General features: G+C 45.0%; 1 protein-coding gene across 13 annotated transcripts in view; it reads right to left on the bottom strand.

Moving 5' to 3' along the window:
* zmiz1a (zinc finger, MIZ-type containing 1a) overlaps window positions 1-22,561 on the bottom strand; it is a 438,789-nt gene that overhangs the window by 90,632 nt on the left and 325,596 nt on the right. The window contains exon 1 of one of the 13 annotated variants that reach the window (XM_060854375.1): window positions 18,453-18,638. The exons of the other annotated variants lie outside the window; for them this stretch is intronic. The gene's annotated coding sequence lies outside the window, so the exon portion shown is untranslated. Of the gene's footprint in view, window positions 1-18,452; window positions 18,639-22,561 lie in introns of those variants that run through there. 13 annotated transcript variants of the gene reach the window in all.

Here is a 22,561-nt window from a genome sequence, read left to right as displayed (position 1 = left end):
GTCTTCCCCCTACTGGAAAACGTCAGCAGTGCAGGGTTTTCGAGAGTTGCTATGAAAGGAAATGGAATTGCATCTTTAAAAGATGCCTCCCCCAACCAATCCCATCAGTGGGAGATTTGGGTGGGATCAGGCAACATTGGAACAGTCAAAAATACAAGATGGTGTCAGGAAGGGAAGGCAATGCCAGAATTTCGTCATGGGAGGGTAAAGATGATGCCAGCCAACGCGGTGATATGTTATTCACTTGTACAGTCGTTTCTGATATAATGCCTTTGCTCTACTCCTGTGCAACCTCATGTTATAAGAAAATTGTGTAACAGCTTTAAACAAATGGATCTGGAATCACATTATAGCCAGTACAGGTGGGGAAAGTTCGCATTCAAGAAATAACGGTCTAAACTCTTCTAACAGGTTATAGCCAATTCACGTTGTACAAACGTGCATTATAGCAGACCTGACTGTATACTAACATTGCAACTGAATGCAAATCTGATGCCCAAAGTTCAAGGTCAATCTCATATTTCCCACAGCAGAGTGGTGGGACTCACTGACATGAGACAACACTAAAACCTTCAATAATTCAATTAAATCACCCCCTAATCTCAATCCGCCAATGAGTGGACAACCTGTCCTCCAAATTCTGGATTAGTGGTGCTGGAAAAGCACAGCAGTTCAGGCAGCATCTAAGGACCAGGAAAATCGACGTTTCGGGCAAAAGCCCTTCATCAGGAATACAAGCAGGGTGCCTGAAGGGTGGAGAGATAAGTGAGAGGAGGGTCAGGGTGGGGAGAAAGTAGCAGAGAGTATAATAGGTGAGTGGGGGAGGGGATGAAGGTGATCGGTCAGGGAGGAGGGTGGAGTGGATAGGCGGAAAAGAAGATAGGCAGGTAGGACAAGTCATGGGGACAGTGCTGAGCTGGAAGTTTGGAACTGGGGTGAGGTGGGGGAAGGGGAAATGAGGAAACTGGATGCCTCCTAGCAGAGCACTTTAGGGAACATCTCTGGGACACCTGCACCAATCAACCACACCACCCTGTGGCTCAACATTTCAACTCCCCCTCCCACTCTGCCGAGGACATGGAGGTCCTGGGCTACCTTCACCACCGCTCCCTCACCACCCGACACCTGGAGGAAGAACGCCTCATCTTCTGCCTGGGAACACTTCAACCCCAGGGCATTAATGTGGACTTCAACAGTTTCCTCATTTCCCCTTCCCCCACCTCACCCCAGTTCCAAACTTCCAGCTCAGCACCACCCCCATGATTTGTCCTACCTGCCTATCTTCTTTTCCACCTATCCACTCCACCCCTCCTCCTCCCTGACCTATCACCTTCATCCCCTCCCCCACTCACCTATTGTACTCTATGCTACTTTCTCCCCACCCTCCTCTCATTTATCTCTCGACCCTTCAGGCACTCTGCCTGTATTCCTGAAGGGCTTTTGCCCGAAATATTGATTTTCCTGCTCCTCTGATGCTGCCTGAACTGCTGTACTTTTCCAGCACCACTAATCCAGAATCGGGTTTCCAGCATCTGCAGTCATTGTTTTTACCTAACCTGTCCTCCAAATGTAACCCCACTGGAACGGGTCTCGTTCTTGTGACTGCACCCCCTCACCTGCCATTCCAAAGTGGCCTTCCAGGGGCGAGACGTCTGAAAGGGGTGAATACCACTCAAAAAGCATGATGGGAATGACTGAACACACTACCACAAGGAATGGTTGAGGCAATGCATTCAGGTGCATGCCAGAGGAAGAAAAGATGGCGACGATGACAACGTAGGAAGAGAGATGGGAAAAAACACATGAGTTTCAGTGCCACACAGACCTCAAATAAAACCTAAATACTGCAGACGCTGGAAATCTGAAATAGAAACAGAAATTGTTGGAGAAACTCAGTGATTTTTTGAGTGTGATATGACTCGTTCACAGAGTTCTCCTGAAGAAAAGTCATATACGACTTGAAATGTTAATTGCATTTTTCTCTCCAAAGATGCTGCCAGACCTACTGAGTCAGAATCACAGAATTCCTATGGAAGCAGGCCATTCGGTCCATTGAGTCCACACTGACCTTCCAAAGAGCATCCCAGCCAGACCCTAACCCTGCCTTTCCCGGGGCTAACCCACCCTAACCTGTACATCTTTGGACTGTGGGAATAAACTGGAGCATTGTGGAAACCCTCTCAGATACGTGGAGAATGTGCAAACATCAGACAGTTCACCCAAGGGTGGAATCGAACCGGAGTTCCTGGCGCTGTGAGACTGCTGAGCTGAGCTTCTCCAGCATTTTCTGCGTTTGTATCAACAGAGATCTGTTGGGCTGAATGACCTGTTTCAGTGCAATAAAATGTTATGTAATCTCCAGCTGCAGTTTTAATAAATAATTGATTGCAGTATATGTGACATTTGAAGCAGCATGGCCTGTCACATACGCAAGGTTTTGTAAAAGTGCACAGGAAGGCAAAGTAACAATTAAATGGCTCCTCTTCACTATAAAACAGTGTGATCTGTTATCTAATGGGAGTCTTCCACTGGTATCACTTTACTTCATGCCTTTTTTTTGTGGCAGTCCCAAGTTCAAACCTTTAACACCCCTGGAGTTACATCTACCACAGCAAGACAAACAAGAAAGCGCTAAAGCATTTTTGGCTGACCCCTTTGAACCATGTTAGCAAGAATGCCAAATCAAACATCAGCATCACAGGACATGATGGAGGATGTATCTGCTCGCATTATACTGAAATCGTGTGTCTGCTACAATTCAAATGCATCAGTAAATATAAAAATCTGCCGCACTCCACTGACTGGATAGTACAAAGTGCTCTCACAATTTATTCACTGTTGTTCACATCAAGCTCAAAACTTACCACTGACCTGTTCAACTCTTTGTGAGCAGCGGAGGTCTATCTATTTTAACAGAGTCATGGGGCCATACACCACGGAAACAAATCCTTTGGTCCAATCGCCATCTCAGCTCCAGGACATCTCTGCAGGAATTATTCAGGGTAGTGTCCTAGGCCTAACCATCTTCAGTTGTTCAATCATGACCTTCCCTCCATCATAAGGTCAGAAGTAGAGATTTTCACCGATGATTACACATCGTTCAGCACCACTCGTGACTCTTCAGATACTAAAGCAACCCATGTTCAAATGCAACAAGACCTGGACAATATTCCAGGCTTGGACTGACAAGTGGCAAACAACATTCATATGACAAAAGTACCAGGCTATGAACATCATGAATAAGAGATAGGCAATCTAACCACTGCCCCTTGGCAGTCAACGGTGTTACCATCACTGGATTCCCCCAATATCAACATCCTGGGGGTTATCATTGACCAGAAACTCAACTGGATAAACCAGGTCAAAAACTAGGAATACTGCGGTGAATAACTCATCTCCTAACACCTCAAAGCCTGTCCACCAACTACAAGGAACAAGTCAGGAGTGGGATGGAATACTCCCCACTTGCCTGGATGAGTGCAGCTCCAATAACACTCAAGAAGCTTGACACCATCCAGTACAAAGCAGCCCACTTGATTGGCACCACATCCACAAGCAGCCACTCCCTCTACCACGACGCTCAGTCACAGCAGTGTGTACTATCTACAAGATGCACTGCAGAAATTCACCAAAGACAGTACCTTCCAAACCCACAACCAAATAGATCTAGAAGGACGAGGGCAGCAGATACTTGAGAACACTACCATCACCCACTCCAAGCAACTCACTGTCCTGACTGCAATACAGAGGAACCTTAATGATCTGAAGGACATGGGCAGGAGTATTTCGTTCGTTCAGTTAATCAAATTCTGGATAATCAAATGCCAGATAACATAGTTTAGCTAAGCATCGGGACATTAAGATCTTGCCGGATAATCCGACATTCGGATAATCGAATGTTAGATAATCAAGGTTCCTCTGTGTATCACCACTCTTTCACTGCCATGTGGTCAAAATCCTGGAACATCTCCTCTCCCCCACCCCCAGGAGGACTGCAGCAGGTCAAGATGATCACCTGCTCAAGGGCAACAGGGGACAGGCACTAAAAATGCAGGCCAGTCAGCGACACTCATATCCCACAAATGAAGCCAAATAAACATCAAAATTCAATCCATGCCAAACATAATCCCAACCTACTCCCACCTGCCTGCTCCCCGGTCCGAATTCCTTCAAACCTTTGCTATTTATGTACTTATCTAAATGTTTTTTAAATATTATAACTGTGCCTGCATCCACCATTTTCTCAGCAAATTAATTTCCCACTCTGTTAAAAAATCACACAACACCAGGTTATAGTCCAAGAGGTTTATTTGGAAGTATTAGCTTTCAGAGTGCTAGCAGCTAATGATTCCAATTAAACCTGTTGGACTATAACCTGGCGTTATGTGATTTTTAACTTGGTACACCCCAGTCCAACACCGGCATCTCCCAGTCATTCCCCACTCAAATCATTCTGTGTAAAAGAAAATTTGCCCCTTACATATTCTTTACGATCTCCCTCCTCTCAAAATGTGCCCCATAGTCTTGAAATCCCACATCCTGGGGAAAAGACACCTACCAATAACTCTATTTATACCCCTCATGATTTTATAAAGATCACCTTTCAACCATCTACACTCCTGTGAAAAAACTCCCGGCCTATCCAGCCTTTCTTTCTAACTCATACCTTCCGTACCCAGTAACATCCTGGTAAATCTCTTCTGAACCCTCTGTAGCTTAATAATATCCTTCCTGTAGCTGGGCAACCAGAACTGGACACAGTACTCCAGAATGTCCTGTACAACGTCAACGTGACTTCCTCGCCCTTATACTCAAAGGTCTGAGCAATAAAGGGAAATGTGCCAATGCCTTCTTAACCATCCTGTCTGTATGCGACACAAACTCCAAAGGATTATGTACCTGAGCCCCTACGTTCCTCTGTTCTACCACTCTACCCAACACCCTACCAGTATCCATTCAGTCCATACCTTGGGTTGGCATGGTAGTTCAGTGGTTAGTGCTGCTGCCTCACAGAGCTTTGGACCAGGTATGATTCTAGCCTCGGGCGACTGTCTGTGTGGAGTTTGCACATTCTCCGTGTGTCTGCGTGGGTTTCCTCTGGGTGCTCTGGTTTCCTCCCACAGTCCAAAGATGTATAGGTTAGATGAATTGGCCATGGTAAATTGCCCAGAGTGTTCAGGGATGTGTAGGCTAGGGGCATTAGTCAGGGGAAATGTAGAGTAATGGGGTGGGGGAGTGGGTTTGGGTGGGATGCTATTGGGACGGTCAGTGTGGATCTGTTCGGCCGAACAGCCTCTTTCCACACTGTAGGGATTCTATGATTCAAGACAGAATACAGGAAGAACAATTTTTTTTACATTACAGAAGGTGGCCATTTAGCCCATCATGTCAATGCTTGCAAGAAAAGATCTACATACACAACACAGTACTGACAATGTAACGCAATGAAGCATCTTCCTTCTTCAAGTCAGCATTGTATATTTCATACATCCCAGAGTAACATAGAGGTGAGTCGAGTCTCTCTGTGTGAAACATCTCTTAAAATACGCCTTAGAATGTCTGCTCCATGCTTCAGCCCGACTTGCAGCTCATTCTACAATTTGCTTATTTTTCCCAAGCTTAACTAATCAAGCAGTGAGCATCGATAGTAAACAGACTCACATCAAACACATTGACTTGATTTACTTATTGGTGAGAGAGAGGGGTGCTGGAAAAGCACAGCAGGTCAGGCAGCAACCAAGGAGAAGACTCGATGTTTCAGGCAAGAGCCCTTCATCATTGTCACGTGTATTTTGTTACAAGTGTTGTATAGTGTCGCCACTCTCTGGTGCCACCTTAAAATGCGGAAAAATAAACCAAAGAAAAGGCAGAAGAAAACATGTTCAACTTTACAGTCCTGCTTGTTAAGGGTTCCATCATGGGACTAGTGGCCAGATACGAGAAACCTTTTGCCATGCCACTGCTGGAATAAAGATTCACCCACCGATTCGCATCATCCCGTCTCCATCAACACCCTCGGCACGGAGTCCTTCGTGGATCTCGCCAATGCAGATCTGCTGGGGACCCCATCTCTGCTACAGAGTCTGCTTCAGGCCTACCTCGCTGAAAACAAAAACTGACAGGGCGGACAATCCCAAGCTGACTCCACCGCCATCTTACCAAAACAGGACATTAATTTTAAAATGAGGGAAAAATCTTCTTTTTTAATTGAGCTATCCCACATAACAAAGTCTGTTCAGAGTCACAGAGATGTACAGCATGGAAACAGACCCTTTGGCCCAACTCATCCATGCCGACCAGATATCCTAAATTAATCTAGTCCCATTTGCTAGCACTTGGCCCATATTCCTCTAGACCCTTCCTATACATAAACCCATCCAGATGCCTTTTAAATACTGCAACTGCACCAGCGTCCAGCATCTCCCCCCAGCAGCCCATTTCACACTTGTTTAAGTTCAGCATGTAAATTTTTTCTCCAAGTACAGATAAAGTCTTTGAAGTACAAAGATCTCTGAAAACGGCTCAATTATCCTCTGGTTAGGTATCCAAACTATGCTTAAATCTAACAAGGCCCTTGCTAACTACTCCCAGAGTCACCTGCTAATCCAGGAGTAAATGTACTGGTCTTAATACATCCTAGAAACATGGACTTTTAGCTCTAGAAGAATGGTCACTCAAGTTGAACCATAAACTCTGACATCTCTCTAGATGCTGCCAGCCAGACCTGCTGAGCTTTTCCAGCAACTTCTGTATTTGCTTTTAAAGTTGTGCCTGGCCATGTGAGATTTGACATTAACAACATTGGTCTTGGAACATTATTACCTTCAGTCTACATGCTATAGGGTGCCACACCACAGTGAGAAAATTAACTTTTACATTCTACAATTAGAGAAAGACAGAATGAAATGGAAAGAAAGCCAATTTGAATAGCTCCACACTTCCCCCATTTACAAGACAGTCATTTAGAAATCACAGTTACAGTCATCATCCTTTCTCAGGGACTGCACTCAGGTTCACTTTAAACATCCCACTTGATTGCGGACAGACACTTCTGGTGCTTTCAAGTTAGTTCCTCTTTTCTTCTGACTCCCTGCCCCCACTCACATGGCCTCCCAGGAAGCCACAAGTTTCGAGTGCCTGCCCTTTCTCATTTCAGCTCAAACATGACCACTTTCATGTCAACTCTGTCCCATCCCAGCCCCCTCAAGGGCTCTGAGCACACTAAGATCAGCTTCTCTCTCCAAAGCCCTTCTCCCATCCTGGGGACACTCGTCCAAATCTGGGAAAGCTCATCTTCCAATGTGTCCCTTTCAACAGCTGAGCACACGAGGGCTGCTCGCCACCTCCCTCGCTTTTGCTCTGAGTCATTTTGGGCACTTTTCTCAGAATATTAAACACCTACAAGGGCAATACTGAGGGTCTTTGGAAAGTGCAGCAATTTCACCACAAGCCCCTCCGTCCAGCTCCACCTTTTAGTGTCAAGAACAACGAATAAGGGGTTCCAACATTGGTGGGACACATTAGTGGGTCTGGAAGCAAAATTAACATCCAGCAGAAAGATTCCAGGAATCTTTTTATCTTCAACCCTTGAATCTAGAAGGCTAAAGGGTATAACATGGAACAAGAGAAGAAAAGAAAACAAAACAGTGATCAAAACTCTGGTATGCTGGCCTTTATTAGTTAGTGCATGAAGGATAGGAGTTGGGAGGTCATGTTGCAGTGGTACAGGACATTGGTTAGGCCGCTTTTGGAATGCTGTATTCAATTCTGGTCTCCCTCCTACAGGAAAGATGTTGTTAAACTTGAAAGGGTTTCAAAAGGATTTACAAGGATGTTGCCAGGGTTGAACAGGCTGAGGATGTTTTCCCTGGAGTGTCGGAGGCTGAGGGGTGACCTTCTAGTGGTTTACAAAATCATGAGGGACATGGATAGAATAAATAGACAAGGTCTTTTCCCCAGGGTTGGGAGTCCAAAACTAGAGTATATAGGTATAAGGTGAGAGGGGAAAATTTAAAAGGGACCTAAGAGGCAATTCTTTCACACAGAGGGTGGTGCGTATATGGAATGAGCTGCCAGAGGTGGAGGCTGGTACAAATACATTTAAAAGGGAAATGGATGGGTACAGGAATAGGAAGGGTTTAGAGGGATATGGGTGAAGTGTTGGCAAACGGGACTAGATTAATTTGGAGTATCTGGTCAGCGTGCACCAAGTTGGACTGAAGGGTCTGCTTCTGTGCTGTATAGCTCTATCAGCCATTACTCAGTGGATTAATTGCAGAGATCAGGCTCCTCTCCCCCCAGTATGATGAGAATGAAGCAGTTGGTGACTTGTTAGAAAGTGCTACTAAAAGCTCATTTTCTCCTTATCGGTGTGAAATTCTTTACTCTGAAACCTGCTGCTGGGTGAGTGATGTTCCAAAGACTCATTCTTCAAAGAGGTTAGTGTGTCAATTTGTTTACTGGTTTCTCATTTTGCTTAAACCATTTGCTCTGTGCCACATTGCAAATCTTGAGGCAACTCAGAAAACAGTAAGAGGGGAACAGCCCCAGTGAATCACCCCAAGATCAAATGTGTTAACGTATTACCACCAAGCCGAATATGGTCATGAATTACACAGAATTATCTGCACAGAACTGGTCTACGCCAGTGCCTTATAACAGCCTTCTAGCACTTTCATTTCTGCTTCGAGTCCAGTATCATTCATTCTCTTCTTGGGTCCTTAAGTCACACTCAATTAGAAACATTAACCCTGTTTCTCTCTCCACAATATAGCCAGACCTGTTGGACTTCTCCACAGCACTTTGTTTTCATTTCAGATTGCCAGCACCTATCGTGTTTTGCTTTGATCCTGATACCTTACATCATCGCAAACCATCAACAGATCCTTCGATTTCTTTCTCTGGCATGTACTTACACAACTTCTCTTTAATGGCATCAATGACTTTGCTGTGGGATAGATGACATTTGCAAATGCAATCTCTTCCCCCGCACAGCATGCAAGAAGACATCTCCTTTTTGTGGTCATCACTATTAGTTTGAACAATAAAACCTTTCCCTCAGAATGAGACTTGAGGCATACATGCCATCATGTACAGATGAAATGTCCATCTCATGTCAACCTCTCAGTGCCCTCCCATTTAAAACAAGTATAAACAATAATTGACTTAAATTACAATTTGGGTTTAATTGCATTTTAAAGCTGACCATCTGACATGACAGTGGTGATGGTGTTCAGTGCCATTTTTATTAGCATCATGTATCGCAAATTCCAGTCAATTTAACAACTGCCACCAAATCAAAAGAATCATTGGAAGTTTTTGAAATGAGATCATCTCTTTCACTGTGTTCTGTACATCACAAACCGGAGACTCTCCCCTGGCCATAAACCAGCAGCAGATGACTCAGGAAGAAGTTAAGAAACCGCTGTCTGGTCTGGAGATCTCATTCAAGCTTTCTCTACCGACTTGCACAACATTTCATTCTTTCAACACAACTCCAAATCAAGTGCTAACTCTGCTTCTTTGTTGACTGAGTTACTGTGGCGAGGTCAACGTTGGTTAGTACCGATATACAGCAGAAGAACTGAACAGGACTTCCTCTTTCCAAAGGCCGGCAGTATCACAGACTTTAATATCGTAGATGTTAAAAATCAGTTCCTTCATTCGTGGTAACACCTTTCAGTCTCAGGTTACTTAGAAATGGTTCACAACTAGTGAAGTACTTTTGGAAAGTTGCTACAGTTATAAGGAAAGAAACTACTCACCGAGAGAAGGGAGATGACCATAAACTCCTTAGGGACAAGGATTCTATTTCTAAAGCTCTACTTTTGGGGAAAAAACCCTTTGGTCAACAGAGTCATTGCATTTCTCAAGGGGAAACTTGGCTGATAATATGAGGAATTAGAACAAACAGCACTTCCTTTCTTGCACCAACCACCAGCTGAATTCCCATCAGCTCACACAAGGTTAGAAGTCCACATTACAACTCTCAGAAGGTGCCCTGAAATAACCAGAACACATCAAGCCATACACAACCATTTCCCCAATTCCTTGCTTTTACTCTGACTGACTGAGTGCACCCTGTCACATAAACTTCGACCCAAAGCAGGTTAGAATTTGACAGACCATGGATCAAGAGCCACCATTCGGGATGGCCAAATTTGAAGAGTTACAGAAAGAACAATGCTTTATCCAATCCACATTTCTTTTGTGCTTATAATAAGGGCAGTGCAGAGTAAATCTTCCTTCACGTTTTCTCAATAAGACGAGGCCTGAGTATGGAAGAGCTAGTCTTACCAAAAGGACATCATGAAGCAAGCACAGGAAGCTCCTCATCTGCGTCCATTAGCACAGCTTGTGGTATTGACAGTTTTTGGGCTCAGATCATTTGAATTTACCTGTGTAAGTGGACAGCAAGGTGGCACAGCAGTGCCGTCAACAAACCACAGAGATAGCGCGGTTGCCAGGAGGTAATTATCAGGGATAAAGTCATAACCAATGTTGACTGCTTTTTTTTGTCAAAAATGACTTTCTTTTGCCAAAACCCAAAGGTTAAAGTTAATTCTGTAGGGAAGACTGCAGAAGGAGTCTGATTTAAGCCAATGCAGTCAACGTATGGAAAAAGATTTGGTTTGTATGTAACCCAGGTGTCACCAAAGTGCCAGAACGCTTCACAAAGGAGAAGTTATTTTTTTTGTGGTGCCATTTTGTAGCGGCCATTTTTCACACAGCTGGTTCCCAAACAGCATAGAAACAGAGAAAATGGGAGCAAGAACAGGGCGTGTGGCTTGTCAAAGTCATACCACCACTTCACATGATTATGGTGGATCCTCTATCACAACACCACACTCCTGCTCGCCTCATACCCAATGTACCTCTAAATTTATATTTTTTCTCATAGATATTCAGGGAGGTGGCCTTCACTGGTAGAGAATTCCACAGGTTCAGCACCCTCTGAGTAACAAAATGTCTCCACATCTCAATCTGAAATGGTCTCACTCATATTTTGAGACAATGACCCTTTTCTCTGGACTCCCTGGTCAAGGGAGACATCATCCTTGCATCCTGTCAGAATTCTACACAGCCAACCAAGTTGGTGTGGGTCTGGAGTCACATGTAGGCCAGATCCGATATGGACAGCAGGTTTCCTTCCCAAAGGACATTCAATGACCAAGATGGCCTTTTACAACAGCGGACAGCTTCACACTCACCTTTACTGAGGCAAGCTCATAATTTCCTAGTTTTAAAAGAAAAATTAAAATTCTCCCAGGAACCATCATGGAGTTTGAAGCCAGCTGTGGATTACTTGCCTAATGACAGTACCACACCATCGCCATCTCCCAACTTCAAAGTAAGCAATCAGAGGCCAGGTTTTCTGTCTGTTTTGGAGGTGCTGACATAGAGCAATGTAACCTCGGTCTTCATAGATTGGAGATTTTTTGAGATCACCCAATGTTCACCCAAACAGACCCGACTTCACATTTTTTTCCTGAAGGACAGTGTCTTTGACAATGCAGCACTCCCTCACAACTTGGGTGATCCTGATAAATGGTTTGCATTAATTACGACAGGGCTGGTCACTACTGGGCTCTGACACCGTGCTGTGAATCTCTTCAGCCCATGATCCAGAATATGAAGCCAGTGCCGGCCAATGGTCATTAGATTGCTAGACAGCTTCCCTATCACTGTACTACATGCCGAAAGCTAAGTTTTCAGAATTACTTCCCCAGTTCTTACCCATTGCCAAAACAAAAGCTCTCCTTTGTCTGTTTGACATGAATTAGGCTTATGACTAAGATCTCTGTTTATTTTCAGGAGATTTGCTTTAGTCCAAAAGCCATTCAAAACATTTCATATTCTCTACAAGCCTGACCCATTTTTAAAAGTGGCAGAATTCAACAGAGATTAAAAAAAAAGAGATAACCAAGAAGGGATTAACTAGTGAAATGGAAACTGCTGAGATTGTTTTAAGATAGCATACAAACTTAACATAAGGTGACAACATTTGGAAGAAAATTCCATTCTTCATTGCTAGCTGGTCCGGCATTTTGCTTCACACACTTATTAGATCCTCAGGTCCTCAATGCAATTTGAAAGCCCTTTCGGAACAACGTAAATGTCCTTCCCAAGGGCTATGCACCCATTTTCCTACTCTTAGCTCAGCTATCCTAACCTTAGCTCCACCTCACTGTAGACTCCCCTTATTCTTGATAAAGTAACCTTAACATCCAACATCTTCCAGTATTACATTTAGACAAAGCGTTTAAATGTTTCTGATCTCCGCATTGCAACAGAACCCTGGACTCTTGATTGCGTCGGCCGCAGTACCCTTCCTTTCATGAACCAAGCACCACTTGATTTGAGAGGTGATGATTAAGTTACACAGGTTCAAGGTTCAAAGATATGAAACATAGAACATTACAGGGGAGTACAGGCCCTTCAGTCCGCGATGTTGCGCCGACCTGTGAAACCAATCTAAAGCCCTACACTATCCCATTGTCATCCATATCTTAGCCAATGACTATTTAAATGTCCTTAAAATTGGCAAGTCTACTACCATTGCAGGCAAGGCATTCCACACCCTTACCACTCTCTGAGTAAAGACACTACCTCTGACATCTGTCTTCTATCTATCACTCCTCAATTTAAAGCTACGTCCCCTCATGCTAGCCATCACCATCCGAGGAAAAAGGCTCTCATTGTCCACCCTGTCTAATCCTCTGATCATTTTACATGTCTCTATTAAGGCAACTCTCAACCTTCTTTTCTGTAACAATAACTGCCTCAAGTCCCTCAGCCTTTTCCCGTAAGACCTTTAGAGGGGAAAACACAGAATCATGGCTCGTTTGGTAACACTCTCACAACTGAGCCATGAGGTCTCACTCGAAGACTCAAAACATAGGACCTGAGGCTAACACTTCCAGTGCAGCACTAAGGGAGGTCTGACTGGTTTAAAGTGCCAGTTTTTTAAATGAGATGTTAAACTGAAGCTCTCTCTGCCCAATGCCACATATCCAACAACGCAACTCCAAAGCAGCATAGAAGTACCATCGCCTCCTCATCCTCATCCTCCCAAATGCCAGGCTAACAGTCAACTTTAACCCGACGTCACCACAAACATCACACTTCTGTTGGAGGGAACTCACCCTGCCCTGTTTCCCCCATCATAATGATGGCTACAATTCAAAAAGTACACTCTGGCTGTAGAACCCTGGGGGACATCGTGCCAGTTGTGAAAGATTTTGTTAGATGCAAATCTTTCTTTCCCTGGAAAATTTGTTCAGGTGAATTCCCCAAAATGACTTCACAAGAAATGACTTATGTTGACAGAAACTGAGTGTGATTCCTCTCGACGTGAAATCTCCACTCACTGCGGTTTGGCCTCTGTCCAAAATGGAGAACTGCTAAACACACCTCCCAGCAAAGCCAAGCTCAATGGTCTGACTCAAAACCAGAAGTTGCTGGAAAAGCTCAGCAGGTCTGGCAGCAGCTGTGAAGAGAAATCAAAGTTAACGTTTCGACTCCATTGGCCGTTCCTCAGATTTACAGCATCAGTAGTTCTTTCGGCTTTTGCGACATTCTGACTTCCCGCATTGTCCCCATCTCCTCACTTCTTTACATACATTGCAAACTAAAAGGCACAACCAGTGTCAACAATTTACATTTATATAGCAACCTTTAACACAGAATCAGAGAGAACAGAAGATACCCTTTGGTCCATCAAGTCTGTGTCTGTACTGCCACAAATATACAACTACCTACCTGAGCTCCTCTTTTCTGCTTCAGACTCAGTCTTGAATGTTATGACACTTCAAGTGCTCATCCAAGTACTTTTTACAGGTCGTGAGGTTTCCCAAATCAAATACACTCCCAGGGAATGCATTCCAGATCCTTCTAGTTGAAAAGGTTTTTCTTCAAATCCCCTCTAAATCTCTTGCCTTTCACTTTAAGATTAGGCAAAAAGTAATGTCACCACAGTGCTACCAGATGAGAGGACTGCTCTTTCATTAGACAGACAGACAGAGACAGAGAGAGAGAGACAGAGAGAGATGACTGGTAGTGGATTAACCAGAGGGTCACCACACCTCAGGGGTGCAGTGAGGTCGGGAAGGGGAGTCCTCAGCTGGTGCAGGAATTAGCTGTTGGCATCACGCTACATCAGCTGTCCAGCCAACAGAGCTAACCGACCCCAGTTTAGTATAATCCCATTGTGCCTCACAAGAGCTTTAGAACATAGAACATTTCAACTCAGTACAGGCCCTTCAGCCCTCAATGTTGTACTGACCTGTGGAACCAATCAGAAGCCCATCTAACTGACACTATTCCATTTTCATCCATATGTTTATCCAATGACCATTTAAATGCCCTTAAAGTTGGCGAGTCTACTGCTGCTACAGGCAGTGCATTCCACGGCCCTATTAGTTTCTGATTAAATAAACTACCTCTGACATTTGTCCTACACCTATCACCTTTCAATTTAAAACTATGTCCCCTCGTGCTACCTATCAGTATCTGAGTTCCGTTATCAAATATAATTAGACGTCAAGCCACAGAATCAATACAATTAACATGCACCCATAGGACAGGCAATCAAAAGATGAACAGCTAGGCTTTAAGGGGTGACGGCATTGAGATGAGAAAGGTAGAGATTCAGAGAGGAATCCCCAGTACAGAGGCTCCAGACAGCTGAAGATAGGGCTGACAATTGTGTAGTGACTAAAATGGTCGATACACAGGTGGCCAGAATTGGAGGGGCACTGAGATCAGAGAGAGCTGGTGGGGCAGAACAGAGTGGAACAAAGGCAGGATTTGAAAACAAGGACTGTTAAAAGAGGCCTTCGCTGGACTGGGAACCAACCTGGATCAGCAATCACAGGGATTCTCGGTAAAGCGACAAGGTCAAAGTCAGGTTGGTCACAAGCATGAACATGCAGGCCTCTGGGGTCACACAAAAGCCTGAGGTGCTTCTAAACTGCAGAAATACAGCCAAAGGGATGCTCAAAACCTGGGTAGGCCGAAACTCTAAATAAAATCCTTCACAGTCATGAAAAAAAAACGCAAGCTTCCGAACGTGCAGTCAGCTTAAGGGAATACAAACAAAATACTGTGAATGCTGGAGATCTGAAATGAAAGCTAGCTGATCTGTGGAGAGAGAAATCAAGTTGAGATCTTGTGACCCTTCTTCAGAAATGAGTTTGAGAGAGCTAGCTGGTTACATAATTGTAAATGCGTACAGTCAGTCAGTTGCCAGTGTTTCCAAGGAAACAGCATCGACAACAGGATCTTCATGGTTTGGTACAAATGGAGTCCAAAGGTTCCTTGGAAAGCTCTCTGGGTGTTACTGGAGGAGCCCCACCTCCAAGAAAGCCAGGCCACTTGATGCTGTCCAGCTGTGTGTCCCAAACCCTGGCTGTGTCTCTGGGGATCACTGACATGATCAAGACAGAAAGTTCCGGGCGCTAGCTGCGTGCCAGAAACTCGAGCCCTTGAGGTCAAGGTCAACACTCGGTACGCTGCTGTCAGAGAGGTCTTGGACAAGATGCTAAACTATAGCCCGATCCATCCTTACCTGGCACTGTTTCGCTATTTCTCTGATCTATCCTGACCACCATTTCTTCATCAATTATAAAGAAACAAGATTATCCAGTCATTAATACAATGTTGTTTACATGAAGTTACTGTACTCAAATTAGCTGCTGACTTTCCTAAGTTACAACAGTGACTGAGTCCAAGACTACTTTATTGGCTGTAACGCACTTCAGGATGTCCGGGGGTGATGGAGGATGCATGAATTAAAGATAATTGCAAGGCTTTTTTTCCCTTTCAAATCTAGAGTTGAAGTCAATTGAAGCACAATTTTAGTAGTGAGATGGATTGTAAACTAGAAATTCTTGTAAACTACGTGTTCGATCCTAGGGACGTTTGTACTGTTTTGCATACACTCCTTCATTTCACTCAGTACCACCTAGCCAGTCTTCCAGTAAGTTTGTTGTGAAAGGGATGCCCAATCATCTGTGGCACAGATGGATGGGGACATTCTGGGTCAGTATTATTTGGAACAATCACACGGTCATGAGATAATATCAACAAATCTGACAGAGGCAGCTCTAAATTAAGGTGCTGCCACCTAACTGTTAGGGCATTTGCAGGCACCAGACATCTAGCTGTGTTAGTGCAGTCATCATAGCGCTGAACACGAACAACACAAACATGGTCAGTTCAGTTCCCACCATGCCAACATGTCAAGATGAACTCAATCAATCTGGCCACCTGTACACTGTTATTTGGAAGCAAAATGGCCAGTAGAATACAGTGTGCAAGAAAAAGTCAATTGCTTAATCAATGCCTATCAGTAATGACCCATAGAATCATATAGCACAGGACATAGGCAGTTGGCACTGGATCTTTGAGAGAGTTTTCTAACCAACTTAGACTCCTAATCTTTATACAAAACTTTCCCTCTTGATTATTTATCCCGTCCAAAAGTTACAATTGGCTGCACGATCAGGGGCAGAACAACTGTACCATTCCCAAAAAATTCCCACACTTGCCTATGTGCGGCTCTGATCCACATTCTATTCTTGAATGATTAATAGGAGCCTAGCAAGTCAATCAGCCAATGAGCTCCAGCACCTTCTCAAGACATCTAGGAATGGATGATAAATGGAATCCTCGTAACGTAATGGAACTCTTCGTAACTTAAAACATAGAACTGGCTGAAATAAAACCTGTCGTAAGAGTTCAAGGAAGTTTACTCTGAGGGACAGCCACCTGTTTGAGGCCCATTTCACAGGAATCAATGGCCCATACTCAATGTGAAGATGTGATAGGGTTAGGTTTACAGTTAGGGTTAGGGAAACTCACAGGGAAGCACAAGGAATTCTTGAAAATGGAAATGTTCCGATCTAAAACATGATGAACGTTATCAGGTGACAAACTCTGAGCTGGCTCTACACATGCAGCATCTCCACTCATTCAATCTCTCCAACCTACATGAGAGGCAAAGCTATTTAAAGTCAAACTCTGGATGTTGTACGTGGTCTGCACCTCTTCGGAGGGTTGAACAGTAGCATTATCAATTAAGTCAGCCTTGTACCAGTATCAGGACACTTTCCCCATGTTGGCTTGGTTAGGCCTGAGGTGAAACCAACAATGTAAGCAGGCCTCTCCAGCCCAGCAAGGAACTACATACAAACTAACAGGGCTCAGTTCACAACCTCTGACAAAAGCTCCACAATACTGTCCTTTTTCAGATGCTGAGCATTTGGCTGTATGTTTCCAGGATTTTCCATGCCCATTGGTCACTCATCCTGCAATATTAAGCCACTTTTTTTTTAACTCATTCATGAGATGAGGGTGCCGCTGGCTGGACCAGCATTCATTGCCCATCCTTAATTTCCCAGAGGGCACTTAAGAGTCAACCACATTGCTGTGGGTTTGGAGTCACGTGTAGGCCAGAGCAGACAAAGATGGCAGTTTACTTCCTTAAAAAACATTGGTGGGTTTTTCCCCGGCATTCATTAACAGATTCACAGTCATCATTGGATTCTTAATTCCAGTCGTTTTTACTGAATACAAATTTCACCACCTGCCATAGGTCGAATCTGGGTCCCCAGAACATTCCTGGCTCTCTGGATTACAACTGAAAATGTGCTGCTGGAAAAGCGCAGCAGGCCAGGCAGCATCCAAAGAGCAGGAGAATCGACGTTTCGGGCATGATCCCTTCCTTATGCCCGAAACATCGAATCTCCTGCTCTTTGGATGCTGCCTGACCTGCTGCGCTTTTCCAGCAACACATTTTCAGCTCTGATCTGCAGCATCTGCAGTCCTCACTTTCTCCTCTCTGGATTACAAGTCCAGCAATAATAGGCTAGGCCATTGCTTGGCACCAAACTGACTCTTGCAGTGTCTTTGACACTCAGTTCCCAACTTGCCTAATAACTACCCATCTATAGGAACACTTCTGTGGAGAGGGTGCTTCTTGCATTGAAGGGGGGCACCTAAATAGATGGAAAACTGACCAGGATTGTCTTAACGGCAGTGGAAACCCTTTCCTGGGCCTTATGTTACTGCCTTTTGTTAATGTGAAAGGACTGGAAGCAACTTGGTTTTTCCTTTTAACAATGGAACTGTGCACCCAGGTCAAATTAGCAGGAGAGTGCAGAGAAGTGTCTGGTTGAACACCGCTCCTGTGGGACTCTTCAGCACGTAGAAAAGTGCCTTATAAATTAGCGGGGCCTCCTTCCCCTCCCCCAAATCAATGCCTTCAGGCAGCAAAATGAGCAACCACAGTATGCAAATGTGTCCCACTTCCCAGTTAAAGTCAGATGTTTATCCTCTACCGCCTGTTCCATTTGACAACACAGCTAGCACACAACCTTACCCAGAATCCTTTTTCTATGAAGGACTTGAGAACCCTCCTTCCCCTTGTAGCCAAGGCAAAACCAACTTACCAGACCAAATGCTGGCCACACTGCTGCCTGCCCCGCTCCTTGCCCGTGCCTCGTTTTCTCCAATGCACTAAAAGGCCACATATGTCTGCCTGCCTGTGCCCACTTCTAGCCAGCATTCAAGTGCGGCAGAACAAAGACAGCCAGGGGCTGCCTTCATCTCAGTTAACAGCCAGCCAGCAGCTATTTTCCCAGTCCTCTCAGGGCGTCCAGCTCTCTGCATGTCCAGCTACTGCACAATACACATCAATTATTCATCCCTAGCCTCCTGGTTTCCAGGCAAAACCAATCACAGATGGAGCCCACTAATGGAGCCAGGCTGTAGTTGCCAACAGGCTATTTGTACTCTGCTTTCCAAACACTCCTGAGACAATGGAGGCAGAATGAAGTCTATCAAGACCTTTTCAGCTGGAGTCAAATAAACTTCACAGGCATTTATTGCAGCACATCAGCACACAAATGTTCTTGTACTTGAGAGAAAGGATTGATTCAAAGGATAATGCTCAGGTACTAAGAATGAAGAACAGGCTCTCTCTCTCTCTCTCTGTTTTTCCACCTTTTCTGAATCACACAACCCCCTCCGCTCCCAACACCTCCCCCCCCAAAAAAGCAAGCACTTATCTGTTAGTCTGACTGGTGTAAATTGATGATCCTCTTGTTGTCTACTGATCCATTTCTCTCTCCCCATGCATACACATCACACAAGCAGTCACAGCACTTTGCCAGAAGGGGAGAGAGAGAGAGAGAGAGAGAAATCCAGGCAGCTTACATTTCAAACTCTTTGCAGGGGTGGTGCACTTCACACAACAGACAGACACTCCGCTGGACCGCTGCCAGAGTCACAAAAGCTGATCAATTAATTCGACAGCCGACGGCCACCAGTGCCCGCAGTAAATTACCACGGCATCAGAGAGAGCAGGAAAAGCCTGCTCATTGAAGGGGGGAGAAAGCTGAACGCTGGGCTTCCCCCTTCAGAGTGCTGTTGTCTAAATCCATCAAACTAGTCATGCTAATTAGGGTACAGAGAAGGCTCTGCATTTAGGCAATGCTGGTGGCTTTCTGATGTGCAGAGTTGGAAGCAGTTTTTTTTTGTTGCCTGGATTGTGGGGGTGGGAGGTGGGGTTAAGCCACCCTTGTCAACTGCACAGTCCTCTTTAAAATAAAACCCTCTAACAACACTGAATATTAGCAGAGAAGAATGAGAGCCACGGCGTTTGTGTCTTTTTTTTTGTTACACACTGTCACTGCTAATTGCTTGTCTGTGAGAAAATACATAAAAAGGGAGAGAATTTGCAAGCTACTGTTCAATTGTGGCAGCCTTTCCTGATATTACATCCTGTGGCAACCACCACTTCCTTCACAGAAGCAAGCTACACACACAAAATATATAGAGGCAGCCATTACTGAAGACTCAGCTACTGGGTTTAACTTCACTGGCCTGCAGTTGGATTGCTCTCACTGAATGAAGTTAAAAGGTGAACCCTGTGACAGGGGTAAATATCAGGTAACCTGTACCAAGGATACAGAAGGGGTAGGCATTCCAACACTGACACCCCACAAACCAAGTTTAACTCCTTGGAGAAAGTGAGGGCTGCAGATGCTGGAGATCAGAGCTGAAAAATGTGTTGCTGGAAAAGCGCAGCAGGTCAGGCAGCATCCAAGGAGCAGGAGAATTGACGTTTTGGGCATAAGCCCTTCTTCACGTTTAACACCTTGCAGGTTATTGAGCTTGGCATGTTAAATAAACATTGGAAGGGACAGACGGAATCAAAACTCAAAAAGAAATGAATTCCAACTTAAATATCTACTCGTTCCAACGCACAAACCATTTTGATGGTCACAGTTGTTAATCAATTCAGATTGACATAGAAGCCACTTTTTAAAAAAAAACAAAATCACCCCCCCTCCCACCTTTGCTACATCCATCTCAGAGAACATATCACTCAAACTTCCAGACTTTCACATCGCTCTCAGCTCCTCACCAAGAAAAATAACTTAGTGAAAGGAAAGAACCTGTTCAGAGGTTTTGGTGCACACCTCTGCAGCAATTGGAACTTGAGCTTGGGCCTCCTGGCGCAGAGTTAGGGACACTACCACTGCACAGCAAGAGACACTTCAAGGAAATTTGACATCGTGCTCGACTAAGGAATTTATTACATGAAAGCAAAGGGGGCATTGGTAGGGGCTCAGATTTTTTTTCGTTACCTGGTTTCTCCAGTTTCTGCTCAACCACGTGAATGTGTGGAGGCCAGTGTCATTTCTCTTGGCATGACAGCCTTTCATTGACATGCCACATTCACCCTTATTGCACCATTGTATGGTACATCAGCCTGCAATAGGAGCAGACCCATTGATCCAATTCCTCTTTCCCCAGAACCCCGTGTTCTGGCTGCCACCACTGGAGACAAATTTCCTGCTCACTTACATGACTAAACCCATTCTTGTTTTTCAAGTACTTCAATCTAGTCTTCTCTTGGACTTGATGAAGAGTCATCTAGACTCAAAACGTTAGCTCTCTCTCTGTCTGCCTGACCCACCGTGAATTCCAGTACTTTTGCTTTCAGTGCAGGTTCCAGCATCTGTAGTAATTTGCTCCTTCTCTTGAATTTCACTGGGTAAAGAGGAACAGTCCAATCTGTCCACCCAGGCCCCTTATTCCTTGGTACCATTCTGATAAATGCATTCTGCACCTTTTCACAGCCTCAACTGCCTCTTACACAGGCCCTCAACTGCCCCTTTCACAGGCCTCAACTGCCCCTTACACAGGCCCTCAACTGCCCCTTTCACAGGCCTCAACTGCCCCTTACACAGGCCCTCAACTGCCCCTTTCACAGGCCTCAACTGCCCCTTACACAGGCCCTCAACTGCCCCTTAGGCCTCAACTGCCTCTTACACAGGCCCTCAACTGCCCCTTACACAGGCCCTCAACTGCCCCTTTCACAGGCCTCAACTGCCCCTCACATAGGCCCTCAACTGCCTCTTACACAGGCCCTCAACTGCCCCTTACACAGGCCCTCAACTGCCCCTTGGGCCTCAACTGCCCCTTTCACAGGCCCCCAACTGCCCCTTACACAGGCCCTCAACTGCCTCTTACACAGGCCCTCAACTGCCCCTTACACAGGCCCTCAACTGCCCCTTGGGCCTCAACTGCCTCTTACACAGGCCCTCAACTGCCCCTTACACAGGCCCTCAACTGCCCCTTTCACAGGCCTCAACTGCCCCTCACATAGGCCCTCAACTGCCTCTTGCACAGGCCCTCAACTGCCCCTTGCACAGGCCCTCAACTGCCTCTTACTCCAAACAGAGCACCAGAATTCAGAGCCTTCACTGATTTATTTGTTTTTGCATTCTGACATTGTTAGTAAAGTTGGGATACCTATTGCTTTTTAACAACCTTCTCAACTCGTGTCCTGTTTTCAAAGGTACCCACACATGCTCACCCATTGTTCTTGTTCTTTTATCCCCTTCCAAATTGCACCAGTTAGGTTTATATTGTCAAAGTTGAAGATATCATCATCCTGGTATTGCTGCTGTTGACAAAAATAAGTTGGGAGTACCAGCTTTTACTGTGCTGACTGCACAGGGGCCCAGATATCATTGGACTTCTGTCATTGCCTGATGGGTTTGTCAGTTTACAGCGGGAACTGGGAAAACCTTAAGGGAACAGAATCCTCGAAGCCCCTTTCAGCAATCTTCTCCAAATTTAAATCACCTTCCAAATCCTGTCACCTTTATTGACATCTTATGCACCCGTCCCTTCATTAGCATACATCATAGGGACAGCAGTAGGCCACTGAGCCCATTGAGTTCAGTCTGCCATTCAATGAGATCATGTCTGAGCTGATGATCCACAACTTGACTTTCCTGCCTTTTTTCCATAACCCTCAATTCCCCTTACTGATTAAAATTCTGTCGATTGCTTGAATATATTTAACAATCCAGTCCAGACGTCCACCGGGTAAAGAATTCCACAGATGCACTATGCTTTGAGAGAAGAGTTTCCTCACCTCTGTCCTAACTGGGTAACCCGTTACCTGGAGATTGTGACCTCTGGTCCTCAGCTCTCCGACAGGTAACAACCTCTCTGTATCTACCCTGTCAAGTCTTCTAAG

Source organism: Hemiscyllium ocellatum, chromosome 43 (genome assembly GCF_020745735.1).
Source record: "Hemiscyllium ocellatum isolate sHemOce1 chromosome 43, sHemOce1.pat.X.cur, whole genome shotgun sequence".
Classification (NCBI taxonomy): Eukaryota; Metazoa; Chordata; class Chondrichthyes; order Orectolobiformes; family Hemiscylliidae; genus Hemiscyllium; species Hemiscyllium ocellatum.
This window is presented reverse-complemented; position numbering and strand designations above follow the sequence as displayed.